This window comes from Engraulis encrasicolus, unplaced genomic scaffold, assembly GCF_034702125.1.
Source record: "Engraulis encrasicolus isolate BLACKSEA-1 unplaced genomic scaffold, IST_EnEncr_1.0 scaffold_43_np1212, whole genome shotgun sequence".
In the NCBI taxonomy this organism is placed as follows: domain Eukaryota; kingdom Metazoa; phylum Chordata; class Actinopteri; order Clupeiformes; family Engraulidae; genus Engraulis; species Engraulis encrasicolus.
Window position 1 is genome coordinate 626,067 of NW_026945742.1, and position 10,000 is coordinate 636,066.

Below are 10,000 nucleotides of genomic sequence, written 5' to 3' on the forward strand. Positions count from 1 at the left end.
CTTGTAGATAGAACATTCATTCAGATGACTTTTTCCTGGGCCCAGCCAAAGCTGTCAGTGGCCCTGGACTTACCTATATGTTTAGTTGAATTGCACATTGGAGACTGGTCAAATGCAATTTCAAACTTCTGTGTTTGTTACATAGATTTTTTGACACTAGTACTGTGATGCCCCTGTCATCTTGAAACACAGATTACTAATTTGTCTCTCTCAGTTGACAGGGAATGAGCTCGAGGACGTCAAGCGTCGTAGCACACGTCTTGTGCAAACACCTCAAAAAGAGAAGAAGGAGGGGACAACGCCTCCTTAGGAGACCCAAGTTGAGCACATTCTTTTGCATTGAGTGGGCATGTTTTGATTCCTCTTGATTAAAATTCCAACCTCTTTGCCTGCGCCATCACCTATTAGAGGATAACTTCTGCCCATTTCAATGTGCTGTTGTATTGCTCACGCTACCCTTGACTTGGCAGTACCCGGTGATGCTGCATTTTTCCAATCAGCCCTTTCCGAGATCTGAGCTATTCTAATGGGGCAGATTTTGTTTAAATTCACAATTTTCTTAATATACAGTATATCACGAAAGTGAATACACCCCTCACAGTTTTGCAGATGTTTGAGTATATCTTTTCATAGGAAAGCATTACAGAAATGTAACTTTGGTCTCTTTTTTTGGTAATCTTGGTCTCAAGAGAGATGAACAGACCAAGGATATGGATCACTGGAACCATGTTGTGTGATCTGAAGAGACCAAGATAAACAAATTTGCTTTAGATGGTGTCAAGCATGTGTGGTGGTAAACAAGTGAGTTGTACAAAAAAGGTGTATCCTCTCATAAGCCAAGCATGGTAGTGGGACTGACATGGTTTGGGGATGCATGAATGCTGTCAACATTGGCAATCTGAAATACACCTAAAAGAAACATGCATGTCAACATGCACTGTGACTACTGAAGCAGATCATGATATTCTCCATAGGATTGCATTCAAATCTCACACCAATCTATTTAAGCCAGATGCAGACTCAAAATGTAAAAGTTCAATGCAAAGAAAGGTTGAAACGCACACTGATGACCTCCCTTGTCATCCCTTTTCATTTCGTTTCATTTCGAGACGATTCGAGCCAACATAGCCCCTTCTCTACCGGATTTTAATCTGGGGTGTACTCACTTTTGTGAGTACATGTTCAAACATTAATGGCTGTATTTTGTTTTTTTCTGAGTGAACAAGAAATTTAAGCTGTTAAATATGTTGTTAAAAGGTCACTAATCATTGTGTCAAAGTTACATTTCTGTAATGCTTTCCTATGAAAAGATATACTCAAAAATCTGCAAAACTGTGAGGGGTGTATTCACTTTCGTGATATACTGTAGGCCTAGCCTACTCCAAATATTTTCCCAAAAGGTATCGCTGTTTGCTAGTTGTCTGCTGATGTTGCATAACCTTTTGGATGCTATTGGGAATAAATGAAGATGTTTTTTTTTAATGGAAACATACACTTGCCCCCACTACAATGACCAGGATCTCGGAAAAGGCTGAAAAAAATGTTGAAAGTGGCAGAATTACCCTTTAAAAAGACTTCAGTCCTCCCACGACTCTCTGCACCCAGGCTGCAACGCTGCTGTTTTAGTCTTTTTTTAATTTCGCGAGATGTAACATGCAACACGCATACACTACATTACATACATCCAACACCCATCCACATCACACATACACTACATGACATGTTTTTCTTTTTTATCTATCTATTTATTTATTATTTGTAACTAATTTGATTTGTTTATTTTTTATTTATCTACTTGATTTCTCTCTAGCCGGTCACTGTACAGCACTTTGGTCAGTTTTGTACTGTTTTTAAATGTGCTTTATAAATAAAATTTACTTTTACTTTTACTTACTTACGGTGCATCCAACACCCGTCCACATCACACATACTGATGACTAGCCTAGCGAGCTAAACCCAAACGTCTAGATTTCTAGGCTAACTGATGACTAGCCTAGCGAGCTAAACTGATGACTAGCCTAGCGAGCTAAACCCATACGTCTAGATTTCTAGGCTAACTGATGACTAGCCTAGCGAGCTAAACCCATACGTCTAGATTTCTAGGCAAACTGACGACTAGCCTAGCGAGCTAAACCCATACGTCTAGATTTCTAGGCAAACTGATGACTAGCCTAGCGAGCTAAACCCATACGTCTAGATTTCAAGGCTAACTGATGACTACACTACACTACACTACACTACACTACACTACACTACACTACACTACACTACATCCATCCAACACCTGTCCGCATCACACTGCTGATAGCTGATCATTTCCTCCTTACTAGTTTAGTTTTTGTTACTGTAATTGACTTTACTTCTAAAAATAAATAAGTAAAAACTCTGGTCGCACGTCTCTGTCCCCATATTTTGCCATGGAGTTTTGTTAATCCATGACAAGTAAACTTGACTTTTTTTTTTTTCAAAGAACAAATTCCCCCTCGACCTCACCATAAGACCCTGAACGCCCCCCTGACCTCATCATAAGCATGCCAACGCCCCCTTCACCTCATCTTAAGCATGCCAACGACCCACCCCTCCGAGTCCCTATTGAGGAACACTACAATAGTCACTGTTTGTAATAACATGTAGCCTATAACATCACATTATATCACCATTATCACACTGTTTGTAATAACATGTAGCCTATAACATCACATTATATCACCACTATCACACCGCTAGTAATACCTAGTAATAACAGCTGTTTTTTCCACAAGTCATCAGACTCAAAGTTCAAAGTTCAAAGTTCAAGTTCAAAGTACTTTATTTGCCATTTGTGCATAAACTAGTAGTCCAAGCACATAGGAACTCTTGTGCAGGCCCTCTGAGTCAATAAATAGAATTAAATAGAAAAAAAGGAAGACAAAATACATTAAAAAGTGATAAAAATCAAAGAGATCAAAAGAATAATAATAATTAAAAAAAAGGTGGATCAAATGTTCTTTTTTGCCATCAGTCTCACTGTTGCTGGGAAGAAACTGTTGAAAAACCTTGCTTTTCTGGTAGGAATGCTGTCCGCTCTACTGTGTCTCAGTTTGTATGTGCAGTTCTTGTGTTTGAGCAGAGAGTTAGCTGGATGGAGTGGGTCTTTAATGATTCTCTCTGCTCTCCTATGACTGCGCTGTAAATATATGGAGTCCATGGAGGGAAGTGCTGTGCCTATAATCCTCTCTGCAGTCTTGATTATTCGTTGCAAAGACTTCCTTTCAGCCTGAGTGATGTTGCCATACCAGACAGTGATGCCTGTTGTGAGGATGCTCTCTACAAGTCCTCTGTAGGCCTGGGTAAGAGGGCGGTAGTTCAGTCCAGCCTTCCTAAGCATCCTAATAAAGTACAGCCTTTGCTGGGCTTTTTTCACGATGGATGTGGTGTTCAGCTCAGCTTTGATGTTACTTGCATGCCTAGGAATTTATGACTTTCAGCCCTCACCACCTCTGTCCCTTTAATGTGCAGAGGCTGTAGGGGAGGAGGATGTTTTCTAAAGTCCACTATAATTTCCCTCGTCTTGTCTGTGTTGAGGATGAGGTCGTTTGTCTCCCCATAGTCAATGATGTAGTTCACAACAGACCTGTATCCTGACTCGTCCCCTTCTTTGATGAGCCCCAGGATGGTAGTGCCACCCCCCCCCCCCCCATTCTCACCACCTGTGGTCTCTCTATAAGGAAGTCCAACGCATTGAAGAAAGCCACATGAACATTTCTTCACGATGCCACTGGCACTTTACTCTAGCACCTTGTATACAGATCTTTGTACTTTGTACTTTTGCTGGTGTGTGTGTGTGTGTGTGTGTGTGTGTGTGTGTGTGTGTGTGTGTGTGTGTGTGTGTGTGTGTGTGTGTGTGTGTGTGTTTTATGTTAGTAATCTTATTGCACCGTGTGTGTGTGTGTGTGTGTGTGTGTGTGTGTGTGTGTGCGTGTGTGTGTGTGTGTGTGTGTGTGTGTGTGTGTGTGTGTGTGTGTGTGTGTGTGTGTGTGTGTGTGTGTGTGTGTGTGTGTGTGTGTTGTATTATTGTAGGCCTACATGTCTTATCAGTATGTTAGTGTTTGGAAAACTGTGTTTGTGTGCGTGTGTGTGTGTGTGTGTGTGTGTGTGTGTGTGTGTGTGTGTGTGTGTGTGTGTGTGTGTGTGTGTGTGTGTGTGTGTGTGTGTGTGTGTGAATGTTTTTAGTCAAACTGCACATTGGAGACTGGTCAAACGCAATTTCAAACTTCTGTGCTAACCCTGTTACATAGATTTTTGACAATAAAGTACTCTTGACTTGACTTGACTTGACTTGACTTGAACTAGTTCAAAAATCCTCACTGAACTCACCTGAAAACTATTGTAGGAGCCATAATTACTTTCTTTTTTTTGTTTTCATTATGGTACACTCTATGGAGATTTGGTTTACTTTCATTTGTATTTTTTTGTTTATTGGTTATCTTGGACATGGGTGTGGCGCTGTGCATGTGTGGTGTGTAATTGGAGGCCCTTTAATTAGTGCCCACCTGGCACCTGTGCGCTAGTTCAGTTTGGCGTGGGGTGAGCTTGGGGAAGGCTATCCTTTTTTGTACCGCACTTCCCACTGCACTCTCGCCTATCGCATGGACCAACTCAAAACTGTGAATTGTGGAATAATTGCTTTACCTTGCTTGAAAGACTATTGGGGTCTTAAGACTATTGGAGTCGCTGATATGGTGAGCAAAATAAACCTCAAGAAACGGAGTTGAGTGTGTGGACATTCCATCTGAATTCCCCCTGCTTAGCCTACAGCGGCGCTGAACCACAATTGGATCTGGTAGCAGCAATAACTATCATGACACTCTATATAGTTATACCGCTGTAAACTGTCATTACATTACACTTAGGCTACTTATAAACATTACAACAAACTTGCCAATAAACTATCTCTACATACAATACATTTTCACTCTAAACTAATCATTATCTTTAATACACTTAAGGTAAACCTATGAAAACAGTTACATTGGACACTAGTGTGCTAGTGTGTTTGTGTGTTTGTGTTTGAGCACTGGGTGCAGTATCTATGGCTGTGGCTCAGCAGCAGCACCTGCTGGTGAGTTGGTGGAACTGCAGGTTGTGTTTCTGTAATGTGGGCGCAGTGCTGCCAGCTCTATACTACTGCAGTGCGTGTCTGAGGCATACAGTAGTTACATGTAGCAGTGATGAAGTGTGTGTGTGTGTGTGTGTGTGTGTGTGTGTGTGTGTGTGTGTGTGTGTGTACTTCAAATACCGGTACATTAGAAATGCCCCCTGCTTACATGTGTAAATCTCTAGATCAGGGATGGGCAACTGGAGGCCCGGGGCCACATGCAGCCCGCCGCCTCACTCAGTGCGGCCCGTAGATATAACACAATGGGAAAAAAAGACCAGATTTCTTGATTTGAACCACTAATATATGCAATATTGGCAGTGAGCAACCAACAGTGCCTCGAACTCAAATTGCAAATTGCAGCCAGATCAGTAGTCAGGTCCTTCGATGGTGGCGATGAAAGAATGAGCCCCTCCTTACCATGAAAGTTGCCCAACCCTGCTCTAGATAAGCATATCATCATCATATTACCACTTTATTGGCCACTTTGTCTTGGCTTCTACAGTGAGGAGGATAAGTATTTGATCCCTTGCTGATTTTGTTGGTTTGCCCACTAATAAAGACATGATCATTCTATAATATTAATGATAAAATGTATTCTAATATGGAGAGACAGAATATCAAAAAGAAAATCCAGAAAATAACTTTGAAGAATATATTTTAATTGATTTGTATTCCATTGAGGAAAAAAAGTATTTGACCTCTCTAGTCAAAGAAGACAAAATACTTGGTGGAAAAGCCCTTGTTTTCTCATACAGAGGTCAGATGTTTCTTTCAGTCAATGACAATGTGTGTGGATATATTAGAAAGGATTTTTGACCACTTGTCTTTGCAAATCATCTCTAATACAGTTAAGTTGTATGACTGTTGCTTGGCAAATGGGAGCTTCTGTTCCCTTCACAGGATTATTATAGGGTTAATGTTTGGAAACTGTCTAGGCCACTTCATGACCTTAATGTGCTTCTGCTTGAGCTACTCCTTCATTGCTTGGGCTGTATGTTATGGATTATTATCATATTGGGAGGCCAATCCATGAGCCACCTTCAGTCTAGTGGTGGTGGGAAAGAGGTTGGCATGCAGCACTGTACGTTTACATGTCTCCCTCCATCCATTTCTTGACGATGTGATGTTGTCCTGTGTCTTGGCCAGACAAAAAACCTCAAAACATAATGTTACCACTTTCATGTGTGATGTTGGAGAAGGTGTTGTTCTTGGGATCATAGGCAGCATTTCTCTTCCTCCAAACACATCGAGTTGTGTTAATGCCAAAAAGTTTGATTTTGGTGTCATCTGATTCCAACACCTCCCAATCATATCCTAATCCAGTTTGATGTCCATTGGCAAACCTCAGGTGAGCCTGAACAGGTTCCTTCTGAAGCAGGGGTACCATACATGCACTGCAGGATTTTAATCCGCTGTGGTATTAAGTGTTTCCAATAGTTTTCTTAGTGATTGAGGTCCCAGCTGCCTTGAGATCATTTCCTAGCTCCTCCCATACAATTCTAAGGTGCTTTATCTCTTTTTTTCCTGGTTATTAAATTCCCACAAGGTCAAATCTTGTATGGAAACACAGACAGGCCTAAGATTGATGATTGATGATCATTTTGTATGTCCTAAAATTGGGAAGAAATGCACCAACAATTTGCTCATTAATATCCAGGAGCCCATTTCAGCCTTGTCGAGTTCTAAAATCTTGTCCCTGACATCCTTTGACAGCTTTTCTGTCTGCCCCATGTTGGCGAGTTTAGTTTGATTGACTGACTGATTCTATGGACTGCTTCTGCAGATTCAATGTGTCTTTTGTGCAGGTTACTATTAACAGGTGTGTTCAATTCAGATAACAAGTTGATTGGAAGTGCCATTTGATCTGCGGGATCAGAACTCTTAATGGTTGGCAGGGTATCAAATACTTATTTCCCTCAATGAAATATAAATTAATTAATATATATTCTTTAGAGTTAATTTCTGGATTTTCTTTTTGATATTCTGTCTTTCCATATTAGAATGCATATTATCATTAACATTAAAGACTGATCATGTCTTTATTAGTGGGCAAACCAACAAAATCAGCAAGGGATCAAATACTTATTCTCCTCACTGTATGTGCCACTCAGCTAAGGAACATGTGACACTGTGAACACTTAATATTTTGGTGTGTGTGTGTGTGTGTGTGTGTGTGTGTGTGTGTGTGTGTGTGTGTGTGTGTGTGTGTGAGTGTGTGTGTGTGTGTGTGTGTGTGTGTGTGTGTGTGTGTGTGTGTGTGTGTGTGTGTGTGTGTGTGTGTGTGTGTGTGTCTCTGTGTGTCTGTGTCTGTGTCTGTGTGTCTGTCTCTATGTCTGTGTGTCTGTCTCTCTGTGTGTGTGTGTGTGTGTGTGTGTGTGTGTGTGTGTGTGTGTGTGTGTGTGTGTGTGTGTGTGTGTGTGAGAGAGAGAGAGAGAGAGAGAGAGAGAGAGAGAGAGAGAGAGAGTTGGATTGGCACAATGTATTTAACAGTGAGCTATATGGTTATTTTATGTGTAAGTATGTGTGTAATATTTCAATATTTTGCAAAAGCTCAATTGTAAAGTCTATTTCTCATTTGCAATTGAGATGGTGAATAAAAAACAGTTCCCCAAAAGTTGGTGTGGCTAGGCTGACAGCTGGGAAACGTAATTGTTTTTTCCACGGAGAAGGGGCCAGGAGGTGAGGCGAGGCCACAAGCACAAGTGGAGGAAGCAAGGTCGCATATTGGAACGTGTCCTATGATTGACGTTCATGGTTACTACCACTTAACCTGATTTACATCATCTGGGCTGCGTTCGGCTACGTCACGCAGGGGCGTTCCCATGTGTGCGAGAGCATATCAGATGGCAAGAGTCAGGTAAACTACCACTAGTCGCAGGTGTGGGAAACCTTTTTCATTCGAAGGGCCACTTCCAATTCCTCCGAGGGCCGTATTAAGAACACAAACCTGCACTTCCCCCTGCACTTTAGGCCTACATTGAAGTCAGCCACTTTTAAAACAGACCCCACCTTCTGTAGGCCCCCTGAATGTAACTTAATTGTATTGCAAATGTAATTTCTAAGATTCCTTTACAAAATATGTCACCTTTCATGTGAAGCTGCATAACATTACAATTATATCAGGGGCCGAATAAAACAGCTTCAATCAAGGGCCACAAATGGCCCTCGAGACATAGGTTCCCCATCCCTGCGTGCATATGTAAATACACCCTATAATTTCGGTAAATGAGGTTAAAATTATTGCACTTATATATATATATATATATATATATATATATATATATATATATATATATATATATATATATATATATATATATATATATATATATATAACATGTTGTCCTGTCTCTGGTATGTGTATTGGTTTGCTTCTCTCGTTCTCATGTCACCTCTCATGCTCTGTTCACGTCTCCATGTCTCTGTCTATCCTTGTCTTGTTCTCTCTGCTTCTATCCCAACCCAACCCCCCTCCCAACTCAATGTGCTTCACAACATTAACAAATGCAAAAAGAAAGGAAACAGGGAAGAAAGAAGGAAATAAATTAGAGTCAAAGAACATTTAAAACATTAAAGGGACACTGTGCAATAAATGGTCAAAAAGGTACTGCAACTATGCTGCTTATTGAAACTGGGCTGCCTATTGCCAAATTTGATATTTACATCAAAGTTTACTAAGTAATAAACAAATATTTTCTAGTATGGTCCAAGTACAGTCATTTTTGCAGCTAAAAATGGCTATATTTGGAAATTCAAAATGGCGGACCATGGAGAAGATACCCCTTTTCATGTATGAAAAGTGCAATTTTTCCAGTCATAATGAATACTTAGAATTTGATGGTGGTGGTAAGTATTCATGAAAAAGGGTAAGAATGCATTCTGGAAATAAACAACTAAAAATCTCACACAGTGTCCCTTTAAGATAAGACATAAGGTAAAATAATAATAATAATAATAATAATAATAATAATAATAATAATAATAATAATAATAATAATAACAATTAAATAAAAAATAAAATAAACATAAAAATAAAAAATGAAAATGATATATAAATTAAGCTATGGGAGAGCCTCTGAGAACAGCATATAGGGCCAGTGTAAAAGCCCTGGTTCTGCTTCTCCTTCTGGGGTTCCTCAAAATGTCTACTTTCGTTATGTCTGAGTTATGTTTTGAGTACGTCTTTCCATATGATCATATGTTTCATGTTAAACAGTTCCATATGTTCGGTTAGTCTCGCAAGCCATCCTATGTACTAGTGATGGGCCAATGAAGCTTTGTTGAAGCTCTGAACCATTTAGGCACATTGCTTCAAAAATTGGGTTAGTACTTGAAGCTTCAGTAACAGGGCCCTCTCCTGGTGAAAAGCCATGTTTGCAATTAAACGGGCTCAATTCGATAAGATGAGATGTTGTGCCCTCATCATCTGCGACATTACCCCCAATATTGGACTGAGCTCATACTTTTGCACACTAACTTCCAGACATTTGACATTTTGGGCTACTGATGAGGCAGTTGAGGTAGACGATGTCACATTTATTTATTTATTAATTTATTATTAGGCTATTTTTTGGGCGATCAGAATAAAGCGTTGCTGAACATTAATGTCTTCTCCTTGTTGTGTTCATAACTTATGATGATGTTGTCTACTTGTCTATCAAGTGGGACTTATAGGCCTAATGACGGTCAATAAAATATCTATTCTCTCCACTGCAACCTGGCAGACGGCTCTGCAACAGGCCAAACACATTTGCGCGCGCCTGCTGGTTCGTGTGGCAGCGCGAAACACTGCAGCTGCTTTCGGAAAACTGAACCAGTTTACTGTTTCATACGTAATATATCACGTGGTTTTTCCGTACT